This window comes from Rhinolophus sinicus, linkage group LG05 (assembly GCF_036562045.2).
Source record: "Rhinolophus sinicus isolate RSC01 linkage group LG05, ASM3656204v1, whole genome shotgun sequence".
Taxonomy (NCBI): domain Eukaryota; kingdom Metazoa; phylum Chordata; class Mammalia; order Chiroptera; family Rhinolophidae; genus Rhinolophus; species Rhinolophus sinicus.
Window position 1 is genome coordinate 167,309,338 of NC_133755.1, and position 27,824 is coordinate 167,337,161.

Here is a 27,824-nt window from a genome sequence, read left to right on the forward strand (position 1 = left end):
TTTTTTTTTTTTTTGATAGACCTTGACTTGTTGTCTTGCCCTTGTTCCTGCCCCATTAAGCACAACTATAAATTTGGGAAATGATGCCTCAGACAACCAAAGGAGAACTCTGGAAAGTGGTAAGAAGGTATTTTGGACCCCAGAAATGGAGAAACAGCACAGCAACAGGGCATCTTTCTTCTCTCACACAACAGAGGAAGACTACCCAGACCCATTGTTTTGTGATCACCAAATTGGCAAAAGAACGCAGTTCAGGTGGGTTCATCCTTCTCCCAGTTACAACGGGAGTCCTTCTGACAACATCAGGTAAGTTGACACTACTGGCAAGGATGACAGTTGGGAGTCCCACCATAAATAAGCAGCTGGGCCTGCTCCCCCTTTTCATTGAGGTATGGAGGCAGGGCAGTGGTGGTGGCAGGTGGTACCTGGTAAAGGAAGTGTTTGTCCCCATGGGCCCAAGATTCTCTAAGACAAAAGCCCTGGAGTAGCTAAAACAACATTGACAAAGGAGAAATCACTCTACCCAATATTAAGGCTAACTACTATTGTAATCAAAACAATGTGATATTGACAGCATGATGGACAATAGATCAATAGGACAGAGTGGAGAACCTAGAAGTAGATCTGCACAAATATGACCAATTGATGTTTGTGTGTGTGTGTGTGTGTGTGTGTGTTTTGAACATAACATTTTTTTATTAGTTTCAGGTGTACAAAACAATGTAATAGTTAGACATTTACACCCCTCATAAAGTGATAACCCCCCTCCCTCAATCTGTTACCCCCCTGACATCATATACAGCTGTTACAATTCCACTGACTCTAATCCATATGCTGTACTCCACAACCCGTGATGTGAATATATATATTAGAGTTGGCATTCAGTATTATTCAGCTTCAGGTGTTCAGTGCAGTGGTCAGGCATTTATACCGTTCATGAAGTAGTCTCCCTAATAAGACAAGTGCCTATCTGACACCTTACAAAATCTTTAAAACATTCCCAATTGATTTTTGAACAAAGTGTAAAATCATTTCAGTGGAGGAAAGAGAGCCTAGCAATAAGTAATGCCAGAGCAACTGAACATCTATAAGCAAAAAAAAAAAAAAAAAGAGAAAAAAGATAAAAGAATCTCAACCTAAACCTCTGACCTCAGACAAAATTTAACTCAAAATGAATCATAGATTTAAAGTGGAAATGTAAAACTACAAAATTTTTAGAAAAAACATAGGACAAAATCTTTGGGTTGTTTGGCAAAGAGTTTTTAGAGTTGACTTTAAACTCACAATCCATAAAAGGAAAAAATTGATAAATTGGGCCTCATCAAAATGAAAACCTTGTTTGTGAAACATCATATGAAGAGAAAAAGTCAAACTACACACTGGGAGAAAATATTTGCAAACCACATATGTGACAAAGAATTGGTATGTAAAATTTAGGGATAACTCTCAAAACTCAATAATAAACAGACAATACGATGAGGAAATGGGCAAATAACATGAAAAGACATCACCGAAGAGAAGAGACGTCAAATACGCACAACAAAAGATGTTCAACATCATTTGCAATCGGGGAAATGCAAACCTATGAGAAGAGAAGGGTTAAAAAAATTTTTTTGTCAACATTGCCAATGGGGATAAGAAGAAATTAGACTAGTAGCTTTAAACACAATAGCCATAAATTAGAATCAGCCCAAATGTACTTCAACAGGTGAATTATTAAACCAATGGTGGTAGACATCCCATGGAATACTACTCAGCAATACAAAGAAACTGAAACACACAACAACATACATAAATCTCCAGGGAATAATATTCTGTGGAAAAAAAAGCCAATCCCAAAAGGTTACATATTGTGTGATTCCATTTATATAACAGTGTTGAAATAACAAAACTTTAAAAATGGAAGACAAATTTGTGGTTGCCAGGGTTTAGCGAGGGGAAGCTGTTTTTTGTTGTTGTTTGTTTGTTTTTAATAAAAGGCACCCTTGTGGTGTTGGAAGTGCTCAGAATCTTAACCGTGGTAGTGGATACGCTCACCTAGCCAGGTGAAAAAATGTTGTAGAACTAAATACACACACACCATCAAATGAGTACAAATAAAACAAGGGAAATCTGAAGAAGATCGGTAGATTGTGTCAATGTCAAGATCCTGGATGTGACATTACACTATAGCAGAAGGCTAACTATGTCCTTGAGGGGCTTGGTGTTTGGACGTTGTTTAGAGTTGTCCTGACTAGCTATGTTTTTTTCTTGCTTTCTTTCTGTGTATAAACCGGGTTGACAAGCATCAGGTTGTCACCAGTAATGTCAGCTGTTCTCACAAGCAGTGAGTAGTGCAGTGCCCAAGCAAGAGCCCTGCACCTGGAGTGGTGGTGACAATACATAACGACCATGATAAAGAACCATCTGAAATGGGGAGATTTCCTTAAAGGTTCAAAAGAAGCACTAGTTGCTTCTTGGATTTTCAATCCACATACTTATGTTCTAAAAACGCCAAAGGTTTGAAATGTATCCTGTTATTTGAAACCAGTATATGGATCCTAGTTTTCAAAGAGAAAGTAGAGCCACTTCATTAGTGTTCCTTTCCAAGTGACTTTTCCCATCTGTCTTACTTTAATTTGGCTGGGATTTTGGGTGTTAAAACAGAGTGGAGACAAGTCAATTATGAGATAACTGGATGCTACATTTAAAGATCTGTTGAAGTGTGAAATGATTCCCAAGCCTCAGATACAAGACCGAGTAATGGAGCACTCAGAATAACTCCTAATCTATGAGGACCAAAAACCAAGGAAGACCACAGGAAAGAAAGTTTGATGTTATAAATTGATGTATGTCAATTCCCAGTGAAATTAAAGTTCATGATGTAATTATTTTCATGAACAAAGCAGGGAATAGAAGCTATATCTCTATAAATTTAGTGATTCGGTGTTCTCCCCTCAGTTCTCCCATATTCTTCCTTCTTCAGTTTTCATTTTCCATCACTCCTCCCCCCTCACAAATAAGACCTAGCCAAAAATAAGACCTAGCCAGACCATCAACTCTAACGCGTCTTTTGGAGCAAAAATTAATATAAGACCCGGTCTTATTTTACTCTAATATAAGACCAGGTCTTAATATAATATAATACAATACAATACAATACAATACAATACAATACAATACAATACAATACAATACAATACAATACAATACAATACAATACAATACAATATAATATAATATAATATAATATATAATACAATACTGGGTCTTATATTAATTTTTGATCCAAAAGACGCATTAGAGCTGATGGTCCGGCTGGGTCTTATTTTCAGGGAAACACGGTAGGAGACATACATTGGTTTCAAGGAAAAGAAGGCCTGTGTGCGCCATGCTCTTTGAGTACTTCATACATAGACCACACTCTACTAAAGAATGTTGTCACTGAGTTGGCAATCTAAGTCTAGTTTAGTGTTATGTTGCTTTCCCTTAACCCTCATTAATTTACGGAGAAATTGGTGAAAAGTTAGTGATGAATAATCACTTTGTGAATTATGTCTATAGTTTTGGTGGCTTATAGAATTGCATATAATGGATAAACTATGAGTTGTTTAACCAGTCTCCTATTAATGATATTTATGTTAGCACTTATTTTATACTATTACAGACAGTGTTGAAATGAACATTCTTAAACTAACTTCCTTTAGGCTTTATGTAAGTATTTCTTTATGTCGATTCCTGGATATGGAATCCCTGAGTTGTATAAGGCAGACATATCTAAACTTTTAACACATCACATCAGATTATACATAAGGTTAGTTTTATTTACATGTCCTCCAACTGTATGTGAAACAAATATCTATTTCCCTATAACTTCACTGGAACTGGAAATTATCAATTTGAACAAATTCTGTAGTTCCAGTGGGTGAAACTTCTCACTAATTCCTAGTCAATATAAGCATCATTATCAATTTGATTACCACTTCTATGAATATTCTGCAACTATCTCTTCAATAAATATTCTACAAGTATCTTTTCTCCGTTTTTTTTTTCTAGGTTTTGTTATTATCCGTTTATTTGAGCTTAGTTGTTCATTAAGGACATTCATATTTTGTTACTTACACTTCAATTTGCTTAGATTTGGCATTGTTTACGGTTTTCCTTAGAATACAAACATTTTAACATATTTTGTAATTAAATTTGGCATTTTTTTCCTTTATGGCAGCTGAATTCTTTACCTTGCTTAAACAGTTTTCACCCAATGTTAGTTTTTCACAAACAGTAGCCAATATTTTTTCTACTGTGCTTACAACATATAATTTATATTAGATATATCTAAAAACCATTTTTATTAAGGCTTGCATGATCAACTTCATTAGTACCCACCAATATTTAATCTCCTCTCCTGCCTAGGTATCCAGAAGACAATACTTCCAGGCCTCCAAGCAGGTAAAAAGGGCTTTATGGCTAGTTGTGACAAATGGATGTGAGTTGATGTGATGCATGTGTCACTTCCATGCTGGAGCAGAAAACAGCTCCTGTGTGATTTCACATCCTTTGTTTCCCCGTTGGCAGCAAGCATAGAGGCCATTTATTAAAACGTCAGAGCCACAAGACCCAAGCAGTTTGGGTCTCTGAGTCACACATGGACAATGACAGCCAGGGAGATTGAATGAGCTGCAGTGGATTTTGCATGAACAAGAAATAAACACTTTGTGTCAATCCACCAAGACTTTGCAGATGTTTGATTACCCTTATGTTACTAACATAAGCTTAACGTACCCTGACTAATACAATGTAGTATGACTTCAAAATGATTGATAAATATAGGTAGATGACAGATAGATGATAGAATTTTCTTCTAAATTAATAGATTGTTAAACCCAAACCAACAACATGAATGAACCTCAAAAATGTAATGATAAACAAATAGATGAAGACATAACAGAATGTATATTAAGTGATTTTAATAATGGAAAGTTTGAAAACAAAACTAAACTTTAGTGTTAGAATAGTGGTTACCTTTAGGAAGGGGAGAGTTTGTCAGGTGACGAGAAGAGATTGTGAGATGACAATATTAATCTATTTTTTACTTACATGATGGTTACATGGGTGTTACCCTATGTTCAGAATAGTTTTAAAATTGAATGTATGTGGTGTCAAATGGTATGTCCTACAAAATGATTTTTCACTCATCTGTATGCTGAATTTATGCTTATACACATAGATTTAGATTTAATTTATCAAAAATTTTTGTTTGTCATAGTTTTAAAATATTTCATGGCTTTTTGCTGACTTAAGTATTATAAACCAAGGAAAGTAAAATTCACTTTTCAAGTTTTTTTTCCTTCATATGGTCTTTAATAGTCTGTAAAAAATATGACATGATGTCCTTTTAATTTCATAATTTCTTATTCTTGCTCCTTTTAAGTTCATATTTTGTTGTTTTTGTTTGTAATTTCTTATTCTTATTGAATCTGTAATTCAACACTCTCAGTAAAAACATACATGTCCTAGAGTTAGTTCCTAAATCCCTCTGTGCTTTGGTTTTCTCATTTGTAAAATGAGGGTAATAGCACCAACTATATTCTTGATCAAATGATGTAATACATGTAAGATTCTTAGAAAAAAAATGTCTGGATATTAAATATAATGATGTTTTAATACTATTCAGAGTGCTTTATTACTTTTACTTTATTGAAAATAAATTATTGCATCCCTGTATTGGTTTTGTTTGATTGTTTTTCTTAGCAATAGTTTTTCTTGCATACATTCTGATTTAGTTTGCAGGCTTAATTTGAATGAAACTTTGCTTTCACGATTGCCCATCTAGCAGTTTTACAGTTTCCTTCCAAATGGTCCCAGGTCTCCTACAGTCACTTAGTGCTCCTATCCAGCAATTATGTTAAGACATTAAAGGTCCATGGATGGAGCCAGCAGATGGCTCGGCCCAGGTACTGATTTTACTACTATATTCTTCTTCCCATCATGCAGCTTAGACAAGTCACATCCCTTGACTGTAAGAAGGCTCATTTCTCAGTCTCATTTTATTGGGGGGGAGAATACCACTGTAGCTCCCCATTTTACACTATGACTCTGGCCCCAGTTCTCCCTTGTTTGTGGGGTATGTTCAGTCTCCATTACCCTGCAGAAGTCAAGTGCTTGTTTCTGTTCCTGGAAGCCAATATACAGAGGGTGCCAAAAAATGTATGCACATTTTAAGAAAGGAAAAAAAAACTGTATTAAAATTGTAATACTCAATATATACCCATAAAAAAAGATGAATACCAGTCATGTGTACACATCTTTTTGGCACCTGTGGTATTTTCAGATTCAGCTCTAATTTCTGTTATGTGTCTTTTGTATGGTTTTCTTTCCCAAATAAATAAATAAATAAATAAATTTTGAGTAGGCCACATCCTTTTTATTAAAAAAACAAAAAACAAACAAACAAAAAACCCCCCAAAAAACCCACACAACTTTTATCTGTTACTTCTAATCATTTGTTTCTAGAGAGAGACTGGAAGGGGACGAGTGAAGCTGCAGTGAAATTTAGTTCAGTGCAGCTACAAAGTAAATGCTAAACACATCTTGACTACAAACTACCCAGAAGCTTTTGACTAAGGACTTCCCACTGTGCCAGAAACAAATTCACATGAAGTGAAGAGATATTTCATGTTGTAAAACTACAAATCCCAATATCATTTCAGGACATTCTGCCAGAGTTCTCCTAAAACTGTTAGAAACAAACATGCATGGCTTACAAATTTGCTTTCCTGCCATGTTATTTTTCCCTTTCAGTCTTTTGTAGGGCTTGGTTACTTGAGATGGACAGTTAATAAGGTTGCTTACTAAAGATCATCAAGTTTTATTTTTATAAACAAAATAGTGCTGATTGGCATAATGCTCTACAATTAATTTGGTGGGTTATTTGAAAATGTTCATAAATTACACGTTTTACTCCCTATATTCAGCAAGTAATTGAAGTTTTAGGACACAAATAAGAAACATTCTTCTTTATCCTTCCTGAGTATTAAAATAATTTGAGAAAAGAGATAGGAATTATGACAGGAGTTTATTAGAGAGAGAGGACTGAATTGGAAAGCATGGAAGGACCTATAGCCACAATGAGGTTACCTTAAACATCTAACCCCCATTGAGCTTGCCAATGCCAAACCCCAGATCCTCCCTGCAAAGGCAGAGTGCACCCTAGTAATCATATTCTTGGATGTTCAAATACTGTGGCATCTTAAAGACAGGACACACGCTTACCCTGATATTCTCATATCTGATGAGAGAGCCCACACTCATTCGTTCTATCAAACTCACCAGTCAGCTCAGTTTGTGGTCACTAAGGGCAGAGAGCATAAGGCGGGCAGAGGGAAGGTGATACAGGTTGGGTTTCCTCAGAAACAGACTGTGAGACAGAATTTGAAGATAAACAATTTATGTGGGAAATGATTCCAGGAAGTAATGGCAGTGCAGTGGGAAAGTGAGACCTGGAAGGGAAGGGAGCCAATATGGAGCATCAATGGAATAGTTTCCACTGTGGACAAGTGGGGCTCCATTCTGCTGGGGACTCTGTTACCATGTAAAGCACATCTTAAAGTTGTCCCACCCATTAGGAGAGGCAGCAGAAGTATTTCTCCACTAACCCTTTCCATCACTGGAGGAGAGCTGCTCCTGAAGGTGGTTAAGTTCCCAGTAGCGTTGGTGTACCCCATTCAGGAGACTGGGCTCCTGTGGCCAGAGGAAGCCCTCAGGTGAAGACTCACAAGTGCTTGCAGAAAGAAGCAGCAAGACTGAGGGGAACGGTAAGTGTTGGGGGAATGTGGGTGGGACATTGACAGCTTCTGCCATGCACCAATTCTCCCTGATAATTCACAAAAGGGGAAGGTCCTATTTATTGGGCCATGATAATGCAACAAGATCAGAAAAAGGATCTTCCTGTATCTCACAATTTCTATGGGTCAGAAATTTGGGATCAACTTAGCAGGTTGATTTCATCTTAGGGTCTCTCACCAGCTCGCAGTCAAGATATTGGCAGAGGCTGCAGTATTTGAAGGCTTGACTAGGGATGGAGGATCCATTTTTAAGATGACACACGCAGATGGTTGTTCACAGGAGGCTTAGTTCCTTGCCACACGGACCTCTCCAGAGGGTTATATGAGTGTCCTCTCAATATGGCAGCTGGTTCCCCCAGAGCAAGTGATTCAAGAAAGAAAAAGAGAGCAAACAGGTAGTTATAATGCCTTCTTATGACCTTACCTTGGAAGTCTCCTATCATCACTTCCTTTTTATTCAGGTTTTTAGAAATAAGTCACTAAGTCCTACCCACATTCAAGGATAAGGGACTTAGGCTCCTCTTTTCAAAGGGAGGGATATAGAAGAAAGTATGGACATATTTTAAAACTGCAACAGATGCCAAGCTCCCCTGTATTCTAAAGTGAAGTACTACACTTCACTTGCATCTTGATAAAAGACTAACATGGAAAGGTCCAGAGAACATATTTGGAGTTAGTTGCTTTATTCCCTAATTCCTCCCAATACCGGAAAAGAAATGAGTGCTTCCATACCTTAAGCCCAGGGGTTTTAAGGAGACTCTTTGGAGAGTTTGACCTGTGTGTCCCAGAATGTGGGAAACATAAGAACTAAATTCTGAGATACGCTTGAAAAGTCTAAAGGTCAGAGGCAATGTACGTAAGCCTCAAGAAGCAGAATGAGGGGGCCGAAGTTCACTTGAAGTTAGCTTCCCCTTACTTAAGGAGGACAGAGGATTAGGTTTTCTAGAAAAGAAATGTGAATGTTGGGGAGCTCACTTGAGATAATCTAGAAAAGAGTTACCCATGGGGAATGCCTGAAGCCACAGTATGACCCCAAGAAAAGGGCAGGGCACTATGAGTCCAGGCACTGAGCTGAGAGTCACGGCCAACTGCCAGATGACAGATGACAGGCATTTCCCATTTCTAGGGAGCTACAGGTCAAGGTCTCCAGGGGGAGGATTTCCAAAGACTCACAAACAAACATCCTACAAAGAGCTTCAAACATATAGTATGGCCAGAGGTCACCAGCACTACATGATAACTATACCAGCCTCTAACCCTTCCCCCATCCATCTATTTCCTCAGACCCAATCCCAAAAGAATTAATAAAAAACAGCAGTTAACAAGTGAGGAAGCAGTGAGAAGGCCAACCATGCTCCCACTCTCCCCACTCTTATCTCCCAAGCCTGAGTGAGGCCCAAGATGGGGGAAGGAGGAAGCTTCAAATGGTTTGAACGTCCAGAGTTTGTATTATAACAGTGGACTGGAATTATGTAATTATTAGAGTGGGCACGACTTTTTAATGCCAAATCAGGAAAATTTGTTAGTACTTAAGAACTTATCAAAGCCCCCTCCATCACCCCAAGATGGACAAAGAACTTTTTTCCTTCCACTTTTACCTAAGAGCAGCCATGTTTACCTAACAACCTTGTTGCATTAAATAAACCAGTTGTATTTGGAATGTTAGCTGGGGAGAGAACTGATTCCTTAGAATTATGAAGTAGATCATTCTGAAGTAACTAATAAGACACATTGCTCTCCTCTAACCATTGACAGAAATTTGGTACTGATTCTATTTTGGATAGGGAGAATCTAATAATGAGAGTGAAAAGGAACAATCTTAATTGTTTAAGAAAATTGGTCAGCTGCAAGCCCAGAGATAAAATTCCTGGGCCCATTAGACGTATCTGAGATGGCTTTTCCTTCTGTGTGTTTCTTAACCACTTGGCTCCTTTCTAGGGACACGTCTGCCCCAGAAAACTTCCGTCTGGAACCACCCTTCACTACATGAATCTTAGCCACTTACAATTGCATTGAATTTTAATTCTGTCTTTAATTCTTCTGTCAATTCCTCTATTTCTTGCACTCACTTGAGAAGCCAATCAAATTCCACATACGTGGAGAAATAGAAACTTTCCAGAAGGGTCTGAGAAAGATACTCTCCTGATCTCAAAGAGTTCACCTTCTAGTTTGGGTGGGAGACTGGATTTGCCTAGACTCTTTAAATGTGTATTATTGCTCCTGACTCTCTTTGATGGATTTATGTCCTGCCTCCCTTAAACACATAACACCCCAAGTTCCATTCAGTCTGTGTGCCCAGCAAGGGCTTCTGTCAGATGAACTCCCTGAAACACAGACAGCACCAACTTCCTCTTTCCCTAATCAGTTACACAACAGATTTTCCCCCTCTCCTCCTTTCCTTCCGGTCCTCCTGTACCTCCCTCCCTTACCTTCTAAGGAGAAAGGGAGAATTTTACTAGACCTGTACCAACAACGAACACAGGTTGCTTTGGGGCCTTCTCCTCTCAGATTAGCCACCTGACCCATCTCCTTAAGCCTATCCTGTAGCCTATCCATTGCTAGTTTTGATACTGCCTTTATTGTATAGTCTATTTTTAGTTATTCATTAATTCATTGATCACAACATTTTAACATATTTGTCATAAAGACGTATACATCTATTTTTGTCCTTCCCAGACCTCATTCATTAATTCATTCATTTAGTCATTCATTCATTCATGCAACATTGTTGAGTTCCTATTTGTATAAGGTCCTGCTACAAGCTGGGAAGACAAGGACTAAGACATTGATTCTTGGCCTTGGTGACCCTTACAGTCATCTGAGGATCTTTAAAAAAATACCGATGCCCTGGCTCCACTCCCCAGAGATTCTGATTTAATTATTCTGGGGCAGAGCCTGAGCATCAGTAATGTTTTAAAAGCTCTCTGGGTGATTCTGCAGTGCAGCTAGGGTTGAGAACCACGAGAAAACAAAAGCCTAAATAGCTTGGACCAAAACTAAACAGCATGAATTCCCTAAAAAGATCCAGAGATAGTACTGTGGGAGCCCAGGTCCTTCACCTGCACAAAACAGCGGGCCCTTCGATCTCTGCTCAGCCCCGCCACACTTTAACCACAGCTCAGGTGAGAGATGCATCACATCTGTCAAAAGCTGAGCAAAGAGAGGGTGACAGTATAGTTAACTGTTTCTCAGGGGAACAATAATGATGCCCCCTTTCTGTAGTGCAAGTGCACAGTGGAATGAGAAATGTGCTGCCAGAGCCCACCCAAGCTCAGAGATCAGGAAACTTTGCAAGAGATGATTTAGAAGCAATGCCAAATACCTCTGATATTCTTATGGATGGATGAGAGCAACAGTTTACACTTCCAGGGACATCGCTGCAGTTCTATAGGCGTGACAGGCTGTGTGTCGAGATTGGAGTAAGGGGCAAGGTGCTCCTTTGTGCTCTAGGATATGATGTGGAGTTAAAAGAAAGGCTGCACACTGGGCCCCTTCACATTCCGCTAGGTACTAAGAAATCTTGTCTGGCCCTTCTCTGCTCTGTCAGAGGGAGGCCTGCCCTCTCCATCCTTCAGTGTACAGGCGTAAGGCTAGATTGGACTATGTGGAGAAACTGCTGAGAATGAGCTCTTCCTCCCATGGAAACTGTCTAGTGTTTGATGCTCCACTGGATGCTTTGTGCTGCGGGGCTAAGGTTCATTGCTTCTTTTTCTCTGCAGAAAATTCCCTTGTAGTGGTGGCATAGTGAGCAAATACTATATATACTAAGTGGAGAAAGCCTGAGGCAAAGAGCAGATGTTTGCGAAAGCTGCATTTTCCTGTTTCCCCACAAGGGGGAGCCTACGACAAGCGCGCGGGCGACAGGCAGCCGGGATGATTATGCAACGCTCAGGGCGCATGCTCCGGTCAGGTAACTGCCCAGCCCGCTGATGCTGACGCAGGCCTGAATCGGGGAAGAGGCACATCTGGGGGCCAGTGGCCCATTTCCCCAAAGGAGAGGATGAGCTATTAGGACTCTGCATCCTTCCCGTGAAACCCTGGAAACGGCTCAGTAGTTCTTCTGGTTGACTTGCTGCTGCGTACAGCTGTCAGCTGCCTGTGAACTGGGTGATGCTAGCTCAGTGCTCCTGTTCGTTTTTCAAAACGGGCTGTCCTGATATTTATTTTTTTCCTTTTTCTTTTTCCTTTTCTTTCTTTCTTTTTTTTTAAGGCTAAATAATAATAGTTATTATCGGCACCCTTTCCTGAGCAGCTCCTATATGCCTTCACTGAGCTAGGTGCTTGATGTGCGTAGTGTATCTTTTCCTGTCTGCATTTTCTGTCCCCCCATCATGCAGCAAGTGGTACCACCAGCGCCTTACATCAGACCTTGCTGCGGTGTTAAACATACCTTTTTTTTAGAAGGGAGAGAGGGAGGGAGAGAGGAAATCAACTCCTCCCCAAATTTACTGGATTTATCAACAAAGACCTTGAGTTTAGCAAATGGACAGGAAATTAAATATCGTCTGATTTTCTTCTTTTGAAATCAGTTGCATCTTGCTGCTATTTGACCATTTAAGGTGTGTGTGTGTGTGTGTGTGTGTGTGTGTGTGTGTGTGTGTTGTTTTGTTTAATGAAATTTCCCTCAAATATGTTGAACTTTTTTGATACCATATTCTAAAGATAGATACTTGTTAAAAAGGAGAGAAAGAGTAGTATGGATTTTTTATGGTGGGGTCATAGGGATGCTTTTTTGATCCCCTTTCTTTCTTAATTATGTCATATGGGAAATCATTAAATTATTTCTTAAAAAATAAGAAAGAGATCAAAACCCAGCTTACTTCTTTGAAGACATGTTAATTAGAAAATTTGGAATATAGAAATCTGGCTGGGTGGGAGGGGTAGGGGATATATTTCACCCTTAATTCTTTAACCTAGTGATAATTGTTATTTAATTCAGTGTATAAACTGATGGCCTTTTTTCTAAAGTTACATATGCTAGGATGCAAAGTGTTACAATATTATACATACTGATTAAAAATTTATTGTTTTCCTCATTTAATATTTGTGATAATTTTTAACGCTTGCATAGTATCTCTTATGTGTCATATAATCATAGCATAATATATTCAGTTAGTAATGTAAAGATGAACATTAAAGCTATTTTCATTTTTTTCACAATGGTAAACATCACTGGCATAATAATCTTTCTATACATTTGTATTTTCTTAGGAAAAATCTTGGAAGAGAAATTGAAAATCAACAGATATTTTAAAGTTCTCAGAGTGTGTTTGCAAATGCCCTTCTAGAAGCATTGTGCCAAATTGTATTTTCACCAACAATTATAAGCCAACACTGGTGTAATTCCTTTTTGTATTCTTTGCCATTTTTATACATTACAAATAATATTTCATTGTTCTAATTTGTATTCCTCTGCCATTTTCTTTTGAATTTCTCAGCTTTCCTTTAAGGACCTTCCCAATGGGCTTAGATTCTAATGTAAGCAACAAAGAATAAGAGTGTGTACCAGCCAAAGAAACAGGGACATGCAGTGGGAGACAATGGCATTTAAGACATTTGAGACTTGATGAAACAATAACCCTTGAATAGACTGATGCTTTTATAGAGACTCAGGACCCTTACTGAGAAAGATTCACAGCCAAGAAAATTAGAATAGGACTGTGCATGGGGATTCAGAGTGGAATAATTCTTAAATGTAATTACTTAACTTTAATAACTGAAAGACTCACCATTGTCAGAAAGATTAAACAGGAGAATTCTGGTGATATTTGCTCCCAAGGTAGCCTAATGTAAGGCAAGGCTTTAGCATGAGGGAATGAGATGACCTTTGAGAAGTCTTTCTTCACATCGTGACTCAATCTCCATAACTGGTGTGTGCTTACAGGTGTGCACATGTCATCTTGTGGTGTGCATCTGTGCAGAGTTGGGTGTGCATGTCTTTGCAGATGTCAACCCTCCTTATTTTAACTGAGTGTGAGACAGGAGTGTGTGCTAGGAAAGAGACCATTAGGAGATTGCTCTGCTTTGGTGAAGCAAGTCAATTTACTGCACCACTAATTTACTGAAAAACAACTTGCCAAATACCCAATTTGCAAAATTTGGGGGATGTTTAAAAAGTTTCAGTTTCATCCTTGCCCTGTTCTTTCCCTCAGCCTGTCTCAACGGTTTGCCCAGCATGTTTTTTAGAGAGGCAGGGTCAAGTTCAGATGCAGGGTCAAGGAGAGGCAGAGGTAGGGGCAGGAACTAAACTAAAACTTACAAACAAACCTCCCTCAATAAGTTAAGAAATTGGTCACTCATGAAGTGAATTTTAGGAAATTGGCTTTCAACAGATTGGCCCAGAGCCCTGCTTTGGCACTTTCTTCTGGATATACTAGAGGATGCCAAAAAAAAAAAAAAAAATGTATACATATTTTAAGAAAGCAAAACTGTACTAAAATTGTAATACTCATTATGTACCAAAAATAAAAGATGAATACAAGTCACGTTTGACTCCTGCAATTACAAGAGGTGCTCAAAGTGGTTACCATCAGCCTCCAGATACTTCTGATTATGGTGAAATACTGCTTGAGCAACGTGGACCAAAGTGTCACTTGTATACATTTTTTTGGCATCTCCGGTATCTTTCTTTGCTTTTCCAGTCTTTCCCCTCTCAAAGTTGTACATCACCTAGATCTTGAGCTTATGCTCTTCATAAGTGTAATCCTACCACTTACCACTTGCTTCAGCACATGAAGATTGAACGAAATGCTTATGTGGAATCTTAGAGAACCTTAAATGTCTAGTAATTCATTCAAAGTCCACAAGGTGATGATCTGTAAACAACTTCCTTTATCTATTCCAACCTGCTGTCTAGCTCCATCTATGGTCTTAGAGCCTCAGTGAGCCCCATTGTTGGATGTAAGGCACCTCAATTCCTCACCCTGAAAATCCTTTCCCACAGCCCTTTAGAGCCCTGCTGATCACCCGTCTGCTCCCCATCACCAAAATACATGCATACATAATACATACATACATACATACATACATACATACATACATACATACATACATACCAGTCACTGCTGTCTCCAGTTGCCTGTGCCCCTGGGGTGAATTACTAGGTGTTTGGTCCATGGCTGGACAGAGACCTTTGAAAGCTTGGGGATTAGCAAGAAGGGCAGTTGCCTCCTAGTAATCTAGCTTCTGGAGGAGAGGAAAAGGGATAAACAGACCTTTTGCACTGGGATTAGCTTCCTCGGTTTTCTCATGAATTTTCCTAAAATAAAAGTACATCTTCTCAGCCAACTTACATTTTAAAAGCCCTCTTCTACTATCATAGCCTTGATACATGCTGACTCTAAGGAGAATTCGGGTCATGGGGATGGTAAGAAGGGTGAGTCCACGATAAAAGCTATCCCTACCACACACTGGGTCATAGAAGACATTGACTGACCTCACATTATTTGCAGCACACCATTATGGTGTCCCTATGGGAACTGCAATTTTGTTACAGTTACAGCGCACAGGGGCATAAAAATGTACTTATAAAAACTTCAGTACAACGTGTTATGGGATACATGGTAAGGTATCAGAATGGCTATAAACTTGACTGGGACTCCAAGAATATTGGCAGAGGTGGCATAAGAAGTAACATTGCGAGCCAAGTGCTGAAATGGTTAAGAAAGATGGAAGAGCTGGAAGACAGTGTCAAGGGCACATTAATGTATGGCCTGATGTTTAAAAGAGGAGATATAATTGAGTGATGGATGCAGCACGCGTTCATCTATCACATTGGAAATCTAGCAGGAGCCTGTATTTAAAGTCAACCGTATAGAATTCTAGAACTGGGAATAATTTATCTGCAGGGATGAATCAGACCTGCTCTGGACCGAACATGAAAACATATTAAATATGTAGCCTTTTGAAGAATCTTATCGCTACAATTATAGATATAGATATAGGTAGACATTTGTGAATTGTGAATTGAGGCAGAGCATAACATAATAAATGGATAGGAAACTATTCGTGTTTCTTGGGTTTTTTTATCCTCATTCTGCCCAACAGAAGCAACAATTTCACGCTTTACAACAGGCAGCATCACCTCTGCTCTATGAACCATTCTATTTCAAACACAACTTACTGTTATAACTTTGTCTACTGCTTGTTTGGGAAAAGGCCTTTCATATCTCACTCACTGCCGAGCAATCCAATTTTCTTGTAATATCCATCTGGTGTTTATATCCATCTCTTGAAATGTAGGGGCTATTAGAATTAGATCAGAAATATTCCATGCAGAATGAATCTGAAATTCATGTCACTGACAGAGAGACAGAGAGGGAGAAGCTATACTCCAAGGTTCTGGATGGCAGGGCCCCAGACCCACTCCGATAGAGACCTTGTAGTTAGTTTCTCTCTGGAATCACCAGAATAGCTGGATGGGTTATACTGTGTCATTTCAGAACACCGATCTCCACCCTTTCTCCAATATTTATTGAGATTAAAACTTCTTTTTTTAAGAGGAATAAATGTTTTTATTCTGATTAGAAATAAAGCTTGAAGAAAAGTGGCTGGGAACCGTGACATGTTTCTCTAAGCTCACACTTGGCTATACAAGGTGGGCATCAGAACTTTATTAGTGCAGGAAAAACAGCTCAGGGGCAGATGCCATGGGCAGCATGGGAGCGGGGAGGACAGGTTGGAGGTCCCCAAGGCCTCTGGGCACTCGGTACTGCGACCAGGACCTGGTCTCCTTTACTCTCTATCGTCTATGTCCAAGCAGATTACACTTTCTAGAAATTCAGTCTATACAAGTACACATATTATGGCCCAAACTACTGAAACTCTTATTATTTAGCATTAATAATTTGAGTCTTTAAGTTTTTAATTTGTGAAGAACTGTATGAGTTTGTATCCGAAAATCAAGTGTTTGTCTTTCAAATCACGTACTAATGCTGCCCATGGTACATGCCAGCCCTCCCTCAGGAGTTACTGTGTTTCCCTGAAAATAAGACCTAACTGGAAAATAAGCCCTAGCATGGTTTTTCAGGATGACGTCCCCTGAACATAAGCCCTAATGCATCTTTTGGAGCAAAAATTAATATAAGACCCGGTGCTATTTTCAGGGAAACACGGTATGTATTGAAACAAGAAGGATCATCCCATTATGGAATGATGGTATCATCTAGTAGGAAGGGAGCTTCAAGGTCACCTGGTACAGGCTCCAAGCTGATACAAGAATTCTCTTCACAACCTGCCTAGCAGGGGGCCTTCTAGTCTCTGCCTGTGTATTCATCCAGACCAGGTGGGCAGTCGAAAACCTAAAGAAAAGTCCATTGTGCTGATCCATACCCTCAACTCTATTAAAAATTTTTGTTATTTTGAGTCAAAATCTATACCTTTATATAACTTTGGCTTGATGGGTTCCCCTCTAGTGACCCAGATAACGACATACTCCCTTTGACATCAGAGCCTTTGTCTAAAGTCAGCCATAAAATAAGAGTATTGGATTAAGTTTCCAGAGTCCCAAATTTGCTCCTTAGTTCTCCTGCAAATCAAATGTGTGACCTGTACTTACATTCAATTAGCCTTCTCCTAAGGACCTCTTTTTTCTTTTTAAAGATTTGCATTTGTACATTTGAAGTAGAAAAAATTCTTTTAGCAGATTAAAAGATTTTGGTTTAAATTGGAAGATATGCTTAACTTTTACTTTTTATTATGGAAAATTTCAAATATATATGAGAGTCGGTGTAATAAAATAATGAATGTCATTTGTAGTCAACAGCCAGCTGCAAATATATCAACTTATGATCAGCCTTATTTCAATTTTATTCTCACTCAGTTTCCCTCATCCCTGGGTTTGTTTTAAAGCAAATCCCAGATACCTTACAAAACCACTCATATGATTCACAGTTTCTCTAAACTATAAGGATTCTGAATTTGTAACAACACAATACCATTGTTTATTTCCAAATTAAAAATTATTCCTAAATATCAAACTGTACAGGCGGTGCTTACATTTCTCCAACATATGCTCTCTCTATCTGCTTCTTTGAATCAGGATGTAAATAAGAGCCAACCGTGACAATTAGTTCTAAGTCTCCCTTAATCTATAAGCACCCCCATCCATCTCATTCTTTTTTCCTTACAATTTTATTTGTGAAAAACTAAGTTATATGTAATTAGTGTACAATGGATAACTTTGTGAATTTGCATTGTTTTGTTGCTTTTTTTTGTTTGTTTTTTTGTCGTTTTCCCCAGTGTATCTTTGCATTAATGTCATAGAAGTGGAACTTCTGGGTCAAAGGGTAATGAATATGTAATTTCTCAAAATATGGTCAAATATTATAATATTGTCTCCATAGGTCTTATACCACTTTGCCTTCCCACCATCCCTGACAGGCATTAAACTGATGATGCTGGAGGCTGCTCATGCTGTAAAATTATAGACTACATATTTGATGAGATCGCACATGTTTCCATGCGTCTTCTCCTTTCCAGGCTGAATTTATTCTGGCTCTTGCACATTTGATAAATATATCTTCTATGTCTGCAGCCATTAATAAAATTCTTAAAGAGGAGTGCATTAAAACGCCTTGACAAGTACCAGAACACTTCCTTCCAGGTTGACATTGGTTGAGCATTTTGAATTTATCTAAATGCCCATCTATCATTTCTGCATCCCGCTATTATGAGATCATATCCAGTGGCTATGAAATTAAAATAAGGTCTTTGTCTATGTATTTCCCCTAAAAGACAGTGCAGGATACTAGTTAAGGTAGTAACCACTGAATTCAGGTTCCTTGAGTTTGTATCTTGTGTTCATCACTTGATAACTTTGTTCCATCGGTCCAGTTATTTAAACCTCTCTGCCTCCATTTCATCATTTACTATGTGGGGATTTTAATGGTAGCTGTTGTGATGATTATAAAAGATACTACACAGAAAGCATTTTAAATAGCACCCCACAGGTAGTAAGTCTTCTAAAAACGTTAGTTCTTAAATGAAAGCTACTAATCTGATAATAAGGTCCCCCAAATTAAGGTAATTAGACAATAATTATTCTTGTTGAATGTGTCTTGTCTCCTATAAATCACAATTTTCTTCTCTAAATACTTTCAAGGTGACTAGAATTCTTTTTTAAGGGTTTTTCCTTGGACTTACACACACTTATCGCTAGTCCCTGAAATCCATCTATAGCCTCTGGAAATTTTATCAGTTAAGATTAGGTTCAACTGCATAATAGATACTCCAAAGTAACATAATCATATTGAAGTGTGTGTTTGTTTGTTTGTTTGTTTCTGAAATAAAAGATGTCTGGAGGTAGACAGTTCAGAGTTGGGTATGATGGCTCCAGGTAGCCATCAAGAACCCAGGCTTTAATCTTTATTTTTCACTGTTTTCAGCATATAACTTCCCTCCAATAGACTACGGCATAGGCTAGGATGGCTTTCTTTAGGAGGACAGCAGTTGGGACAGCAAAGAGACAAAAGGGCCACTCTTCCCAGATACGTGATCTCAAGTCAACCCAGAAGTTACATTTACACCTGCTCTTATATTTCATTGACCAGGATATAATCACATGGCGGTAACAAATGATAAGAAGAAAAGAAGACTAGCTGTTGGGGTAGGCAACTAAATGTTTCTGCCACAGTTTTGCATCTTTGACAGATCACTTATTCTCCATGTCTCATGGTATATTATCAACAGCAATGCTGGGATTACATGAGCAACTTATTATAAGAACCTGGGATAAAATTTCTCCAAACTGTAGAAACTAGGTGACCCTAGTATTATAGTGTGTGCTGGAGTTACAAAAATGAATAAAAATAGGGCCATGCTTCCATCTTTTTAGAAACACTGCCCTTTATGGGTCTGTAAAAATCTGCTCTTTATGCACTGATTCTTTTTTATTGGGGGAGATCCGGGGGGTCAAAACCCTTTTAAAAGTAGACACTGAGCCCTCTCCTGCTGCACTAAACTGACTTTTTAATCAAGACATTTCAAGATTGTATTACTAGAATATTCCTCATGAGCTGTCTTTCCTTTTTAAAACTTCCCGCTAATCTGTGGATTGTGTCAGCCTGCTGCATTTTCTTCCTAGTTTATTGTAAACACTAAGACGACACGCTTACTTTCTCCCAACGTTGTTTACTATTTCACTTCACCTCACATTTCTTCCCAGTTGCTCAGATCTACATCCACAATGATAATTTTCTTCTTTTTTTATATTTTGAAAGGTGAGCCTAGTGACAAAGTAAGTTAAGGGTTGCTCAGAAGACCTGCATTAATCAGAAAGAATCTTTCTGCCAATATTCACATGATCGAAATTTAAAATTCAGCTTTGACCATAGTTCAGTTATACTGTCTGCACACACGAAAATGGGAAAAACCATTACTGTGTGCATGGGGTTAAAATCAGACCAAGTGATTGTTATGTGATAATTTGTTAATAATAGATGGCATAATGAACCAAAAAATGAGCTTGGCAAAACTCCCAGGTATTTTTAATAAAATGATTTCCATGGTCTGCTTTACCTGTGAAGAGTGTGACACCATGTCCCACAGTTACTTGGGGGTGGAGAGGTGCCACATATCTAAGGACTAGCACAGGACTCTGTGCTTGGCTCTCCACCTAGCTAAACTCCTTGGTCTCTCCTCCATTAGAGGATTTATGTATCTGTGGGAAGGAGCCAGAAAGCCTGATTCTGCTCCACAGACAGAATTCCCATGATCCTTTGCTTTCCCCAGCAACCATGTACAGGAGCCCCACTGACAGCTGTAGATGTTCAACTCCTGGGAAGAGTGGATGAGTTTCCGTTTTGCATTTGAATAGTGGAGTTGGAGGGCACAGAGCAAACTGTGAGAACTAGTGGTGTGTTTCCTGGCTACATTATCTAGTGATACAATCCTGAGGTTGACTAGGGAATGAAATTGACCGTCAGAGGTCCAAGGTTGGCACAAGTCACAGTCAACATATGGGAGAGAGATCACACAGTTACAAAAGGGAAACCTGAGGGCTCACTTTTCACTCCAAATCCTGCACTCTTCCACATAGAAGGGTTTGGCACCTACTGAGGCTGTCATATCATCAGACCTACTAGGGAGTTGTACTATATGCCCCCTGTGTCTTCTCAATGTGAATTTATGTGTTAAACTAAATGACATAGGACAGGTCACGGAGAGCACAGCAGAACCGTGGCTGGAGTTTCATGAGGATCCTGGTCCAGATATTAGAAATATGAAACGGCAACACCCCCAGAGGAAGGATCATTAGGGCATTTGTGTTAAGTGGCATTGCTGACATGTGCCAGAAATGCTGCTAACAGCTCTTGGCATGAAAGAGGTAATGGGAGTGAAACGGATCTATTCAATGAGAAATCAAACTAATCATGCTCTTATCAGATTTCCTCTGTAACTTTATCTTGTATGCATGTCTCTTCCCCTAGCCAACATGGTATTTGGAGAGGTGTATTACTCACACATAGTTTCCTGTGAACCCTCAAACTGGACCACCCAAAAGGGGTGTCTTCTGTGAAGTCCAGGCAGCACCATCATAAAGATGTTTTATCTCCTGGGTCACAAGGAGACCCATTTCCCCTGCAGAACTACTCATGTTACAAAGGGGTCCTTTCTGTCATTTCTAGTTGAGAACAGTTGCCTCTAAAACGTACCGTATGAAAAAGGAGTTAGAGTTTTTTGTTTTTTGGGGTTTTTTGGAATAATGTTATTGATTACTTTTTATCAAAGAATGTAATTGATACAAAACGGGATTTGTTTTAAGCCCCAAAGGGATCCAGCAGCAAAATTAATAATGAAAATAATAAAATAGGTATGTATGTAATGACAACCACTGGCAGGCTATCTCAAGATCAGAATTAATCTTTATACATGTTATTATTTCTATAACTACACTTAAATCATTACCAGGTACCACGCGCTTTGTAGTTAACCTTGACTAGGTGATTTAATGGGCTCAAAAATAAGGTAGTCCCTCAAAAGTTAAGGGGAATAAATGTGCAAGAAATTATTTAGCTTACTTAAATGTGCATTATATGACATTCTCTTGCCAGTAAAATGGAACAATGAGCTCAGAATAATTGGCAAAAACCAGTAAGTTGAAAAAATTATTTTAAGTACATTATATTTTCATTCAAAAGTGGGCACTCATTAATTAATTGATTACTTAATTAATTAATTAAGGCTACTCCCTGATTCACAGTTTCTTCTTTCACTTGTTCCAAGGTATTCTTCCTGTGTATTTTAGCCTAGCATCCACCAAGACATCTAAAGTCCACGGGCTCTTTAAAATATTGAATAAGAGAATCTCAGAACAGAAAATATCTACAGATTAGTTGACCTGATGATTTTCATGTATAGCCAGGATGAGTCACAATTTACAGCTGTGGTTTATATAAATAAGATCACAGCAGTTTTTATGTTATATTCCCTCTCAGCTGACTTTTGAGTCTCCCACAATGTTTTATTAGAAAAATACCCAGCATTATTTTATTCAGGTTCCCTCTTACCAATGTATCCAAGAACACTCTGGTTCTTACTCATTCCAAAGTGTTCACTCTGTACAAGAATGGCAGGTGGTGGGTTAGAGAGAGAGCAAACTAGAAAGTCTAGTCAATGAACTAGCAATGCTACCACCAGGCATTACTGCTGGAGATTGGATCTGTGTCATGTGTACCAATACTCCCTGCCCACCATGCAAAGGCTTTCTGTTATACCAGACTAACCAGTGTGATTTACCCAATCCCATGAGTTTCTCCTTTGGAAACTTGATGTCTGTTCTTGCCAACAGATCTTTTGGTCATTTGGGATACAAGTTATTGAAATTCAAATATCAAAGTTCAGTCCCCAGTTGCTTGCTTACCTGAAGCTTCAAGGATTCTTATGCAAACGGATGCAGCTGTCATCAAGTGGCTAGAGGTCCTAGTCTGTTCATCCGGGTCAGTAAATAGCTCTCCAACCTACATGGGCACAACCAAAAGGGGCCTCAGGTCACCCAAGGAAGAAATATCAGTCCCGAGGTACTTTAACAAAGAGGAAGTGTGCTTATAAAAGGATTCTACCCCACTCAACACATATTAACACCTGGCATTCCCTTGCTTTGCACAAATTCTAAAAGTCAAGGGTGGACATATCCTCGGGTCATGTCTTTGCTCTAGCCCTTGTTATTTTTTGTAACCTTGGACAAATCATTGTATTTCTCTGTAGGAATAGATGAGGAATTTCCAAATATCTCTGTTGAAATAGATCAGAAGTTTTAAAACTTTTTAACCTGTCTTTTTTTTTTTTTTTTCTGTACCCAAAGTCTTACAAATTGAACTTTTAGCAGGATATTCTTGGGTGTTACTGAACCATAATTTTATTTTCTAAAGCTAAACTTCAATCCATGACTCTGAACCCCTAATTTGCCTCATGTAGAAAACTTAATTCAACAAATTCCATTTTTTTAAAAAGGTGTAAAACAACCATTTTATGCTCAGTAGTCTGTGCATCAAGAATTCAGACAGGACTCAGCAGGACAACTTGTCTCTGTTTCACAATGTCTGGACCCTTGTCTAGAAGACTGCCTGGGGACAGAATCATCAGAAAACTTGTATATGTGTATCATGTGTATATCTGATCAACCAATTCCATTCAAATCTAATAAGATGTGGTAACTTCTCAGTCACTCTGAGTTGAAAATTCAGACATATTCAAGACCACTTCTCTTTTTCTATTTCCGCCTCTGGAGAGGAACATGGTAAAATTCAATGTGGTAAAATTGAAGGCAGCATTTCAAGAGAGGAGGGAGGATACTTTATAGTTTCATATTTTTATTCCAGCTCTGGCAAATGTTCCAGGATTTTCACAGGGCCAACTTCTCCTCTGGACATACAAGGTCATGGTCAGCTTACTCTTTTCTGTTCCTTGACCCATCTACTCTTTTCCACCTCATTTGTTGCCACTTTTAGTGCTTTTTCTAAAAGACTCAGAACATAGCTCTTCATTCCCTATAAGAAGTGCTGTGATGGTTAATTTTATGTGTCAACTTGACTGCCCATGGGATGCCCAGATTAAACATTATTTCTGAGTATGTCTTTACATGTGTTTCTGGATCGGTTTAGCATTTGAATCAGTGGACTCAGTTAAGTAGATTGCCCTCCCCAATGTGAGTTGGTATCAACCAACCTTTTAAGGGCCTGAATAGAACAAAAAAGCAAAGGAAGGAAGAATTCAACCTTTGTTTTTTCCTGCCTCACTGCTGAAGCAAGAACATCTCATCTCATCTTCCCCATCCCTTGGACTGGGGTTTGTACCATTGGATTCACTGGTTCACAGGCCTTTGGACTCAGACTCGGACTAAATTACACCACTGGCTTTCCTAGGTCTCAGCCTCCATAACCAGGAAGCCAATTACTCATATAAAATAAATCTCCATACATTATATATATATATATATATATATATATATATATATATATATATATATATATATATATATATCTTATATAAAATATATAAATCTCTATATACAGAAATTTATATATATAAACACACACATATATATATACACAAACAAAGCCAGTGATATATATATATATTTATATTATATATAATATATATGTATATTATATATATATGTATGTATATATTTTATATATATATATATATATATATATATATATATATATATATATATATATCACTGACTTTGTTTGTCTGGAGAACCCTGACTAACAAAGTGGATTAAGACTAAAGACATCTAGTCCTTCCCGAATCTACTTTTCATATGACCTTGGCAATTCACCTGACCTCTATGAGCTTTAGTATCCTCATTGGTAAAACAAAAAGTTAGAACATCACAAAGCTTCCCCACTTCTGAAATTCTATGACGTGTGAATTCTGAATGCTCGGGTTCTGGGAATCTCCCAAGTCCTTTACAGCCACCCCTATAACTCCTCTCAAATAAATGTTAGCACAACCATAGCCATTAGTATTTTTGCAATTTGCATGCAGCTCAAGTAGCCCAAGCACACTTGGCTTGCTGTCACTTATTGTAACCTATTACAGTGCCCTCTGGGCATAAAGGCTTTGCCTTCTGCTCTAAAATCAACCTGTAGTGTCGCAGAGCTGCAGGGTCACAACCTGGATTTGAGAATGGAGTCAGCCAAGCAAGACTAGCTCCAGCTCTGATGCTGACTCTCTAAGTGCCCTTGGTTTAGTCACTAAGTCTCCTGTGCCTCATTCTTACCACCTGTAAACTGGACCTAACAATACCACACTACCTATGTCTTAGGATTGTTGTGAGGTGCTAACCCAGAAGTTGACCAGACCAAACCTACATTCACTTAGTCACCTGCCACCAGACACCATAGCCATAAGGTCACCCCAGACCAGAAAGCCCCTTATTCTGGTTAGGGAAGTTTGACATCACTGAACCATTAGAAATCCCGTTGTTATCCCAGTTTATCTTTGCAACTTAATCCTTTTACTACCTTGAAACACAATCTCTCGTATCCATTTGATTTATGTATATATAATCACCTAGCACATAGTAAAAAATGCAAATTCATCATTTTCATTATTACAGTAACCACTTTTAGAATCTTAGCACCTTTGTTTATGCCGTTTGCTCCGGTTTGAAGGTCTTTTTCTTCAATGCATAATTATCCAGCAAAGTCCCAATATTTTTGTGGAAAGCAAGTGAATGCTTTGAGCTCCCATGTTTAAATAACCTGGATAGTGGTATTTACACCTACTTTTACTGTGGTTATTTTTGAGTGTGATGTTTTTCTACTACACGTATGCTGCTGGGGTCACCAGACTATATCGTGTACGTTTTTATGCAGTCCCAAAGCAGCTAGCCTACAACACTTCACATGTAGGACTCAATAAATTCTCAATATATAATTGATAAAGAATTAATAAAAACAGACCCAAGAGCCCAGAAATAATTTATTGGCTGTGTAACTTGCTAGGTTTTGGCTTGCTGTTTGGTTTAGGCAGGGCAGAGGGAATTTTCAGACTTGCCTAACGTGGGAGTTGTTACGTATGTACCTGATATCATTAAACCCATAGCCCCATCTGCCCCAGAATCCATTCCATTTCTGAGCATGTCTGTTGGGCTGAAAGCAAATCTTTATAATAGGACTAGACATTTTAATAGTCCCTTGGGAAACAAAGTACTTCTTAAAGGTTTTTTTTTGTTGTTGTTTTTTGTGTGTGTTTTTTTCCTGAATAAAAGCAGACTATGCATAGAATAGCTAGAAAATGTGTAGAATTAGAAAAATATTATTTTGTTCCCTTGAATGCATAATGCCGATAAGTGACATTCATTGAATTTTTATTCTATACCCCATCATCAGATACAGCATCTCATTTAAGCTTCACAATGACCGTGCTGCAGAAATCATTACTATCTCAATGTTATGCGTAAGGAACCTATAAGTTGCTCATGGTGACACAACCTACAAGCGATGGAATAAATAAGTTGGCCATGACTAGAGCTCTCTATCTGGACATACACATTTGAGGAATTCCAAAAGTAAAGATGGTTTCCCTATTCTGGGGCTCTTAACCTTTGGTTTCCAACATATCTGAACATATCCATGAACATGGATAGGAGTTTTTATCCAGCGGTCACTGTGCAACCTCTCTTCAGTTAGCCTCGAACACAGGTTTCTCTCTCTCTCTCTCATTTTCTTTGGTGGGGGGAACAGGTGGAGAATGAAAAGGAATATGGTTTTCCCAGTTGTCATCAGTAGTCGCTAGAGGAGCTTTCCTGATGCTCAGGAAAAACAGACCCCTAAGATGTTTTGCCAGGGATTTTCCGCACGTGACTCAGGTGCCAGCAGTAGTCACAAACAACCCAAGCAGCAAAGTTGTCTATTGTCAGGCTGCTCTGCCCAGGGAGGAGCAGGGGCTCCCGGCTTTCCAGTCTTGCTCTGCCAAATGCATGAGATGCAAGGCCCTTCATACCACTTCCACCTGCCAGGACAGGTGCCCCAAATTCCACTGGTAAAGCCTCCTGCCCAACTAGGGAAGCTGAGAGCAGCTTCAGTCAAGCCAGGTGCTGGAGAGCAGAGACAGAGGGCTGCAGTGGAGGAGGGGGTATGGGGAGTCTCAATATTATAGGGAGTAAGGCCCTTCCTCCCAATTGTGGTGCACTTTCTATTAAAAGGAACCGCAGGCCGTGAATTCCTACTGATGAAAATTACATACACATGGCACAGAAAACAAAACTAGCTGTTGAATCTTCCACAAAAGAACCTCTTTGTGACTGAGTGATCTTTAAGCCATCACTGCATGAAAAACTGCTCCCATCTTGTTCCATCACCTAACCCAGCCCTGATGAGCTGAAAGTTGAATGCAGTGTGCCTATTCTCCAGATAGCTCAGGAGGATCCCTTATATTACAATTGATTTTGCCTTTTACCATTACCTGACAGCTCCATCTGTTACTTATCCATTAAAGATACAGATTTTTGAGCATTTTATAGGCATTGGCAGCAGTAGGCATTTTCCTGTTTATGCCACTCGCTAGCATTTTTCTTCCTCACTCCAGTTCCTAGGCAGATATCTCTTTCTTCTAATAACACAGGCAAGGCACACAATATTGATCTGATTGCAGCATAGAACCCCCCTGAAATACTGAAAGCTAATGACCTCATAACTGTACTGTACAGTAAAATTTAGGACAGCCTTAGCAAAAGGAGTCAGTCAAGGGTTTTATAAGAGAAGAAACTATAAAAAGAGTGTTCTTCAGATTCTTTTCTTGCTATCCAGTCAGGTCATATTTTATTGGTGTTCATTACTAAGGTAGAGAATGATAAGTGTGGAAACCATGGAAACATATTGTGGTCAAATTGATGTTGCCTGGAAACCCACGCTGCGGAACACGACACATTATCTAGTAAGCTGCCTCCTGTACTTCTGTCAGAAGGACCTTTTACATGCTCATTCCAGGTTCAAGTTCAGCCACAACCTCACTGGGAGAGTGAGTGTGCTAGCTGAAGTAAACGGTAAT

General features: G+C 38.8%; 1 long non-coding RNA gene across 3 annotated transcripts in view; it reads right to left on the bottom strand.

The window, feature by feature from the left end:
• Positions 1 to 27,824, bottom strand: part of LOC109455413 (uncharacterized) — a 264,779-nt gene that overhangs the window by 3,855 nt on the left and 233,100 nt on the right. Inside the window, exons 3-5 of one of the 3 annotated variants that reach the window (XR_012496792.1) lie at positions 22,684 to 22,780; positions 8,002 to 8,169; positions 7,309 to 7,396 (exon numbers count right to left, since the gene is read on the bottom strand). This is a non-coding gene — a long non-coding RNA (uncharacterized LOC109455413). The remainder of the gene's footprint in view (positions 1 to 7,308; positions 7,397 to 8,001; positions 8,170 to 22,683; positions 22,781 to 27,824) is intronic. The other 2 variants (XR_012496793.1, XR_012496794.1) reach the window with 2 other exon arrangements.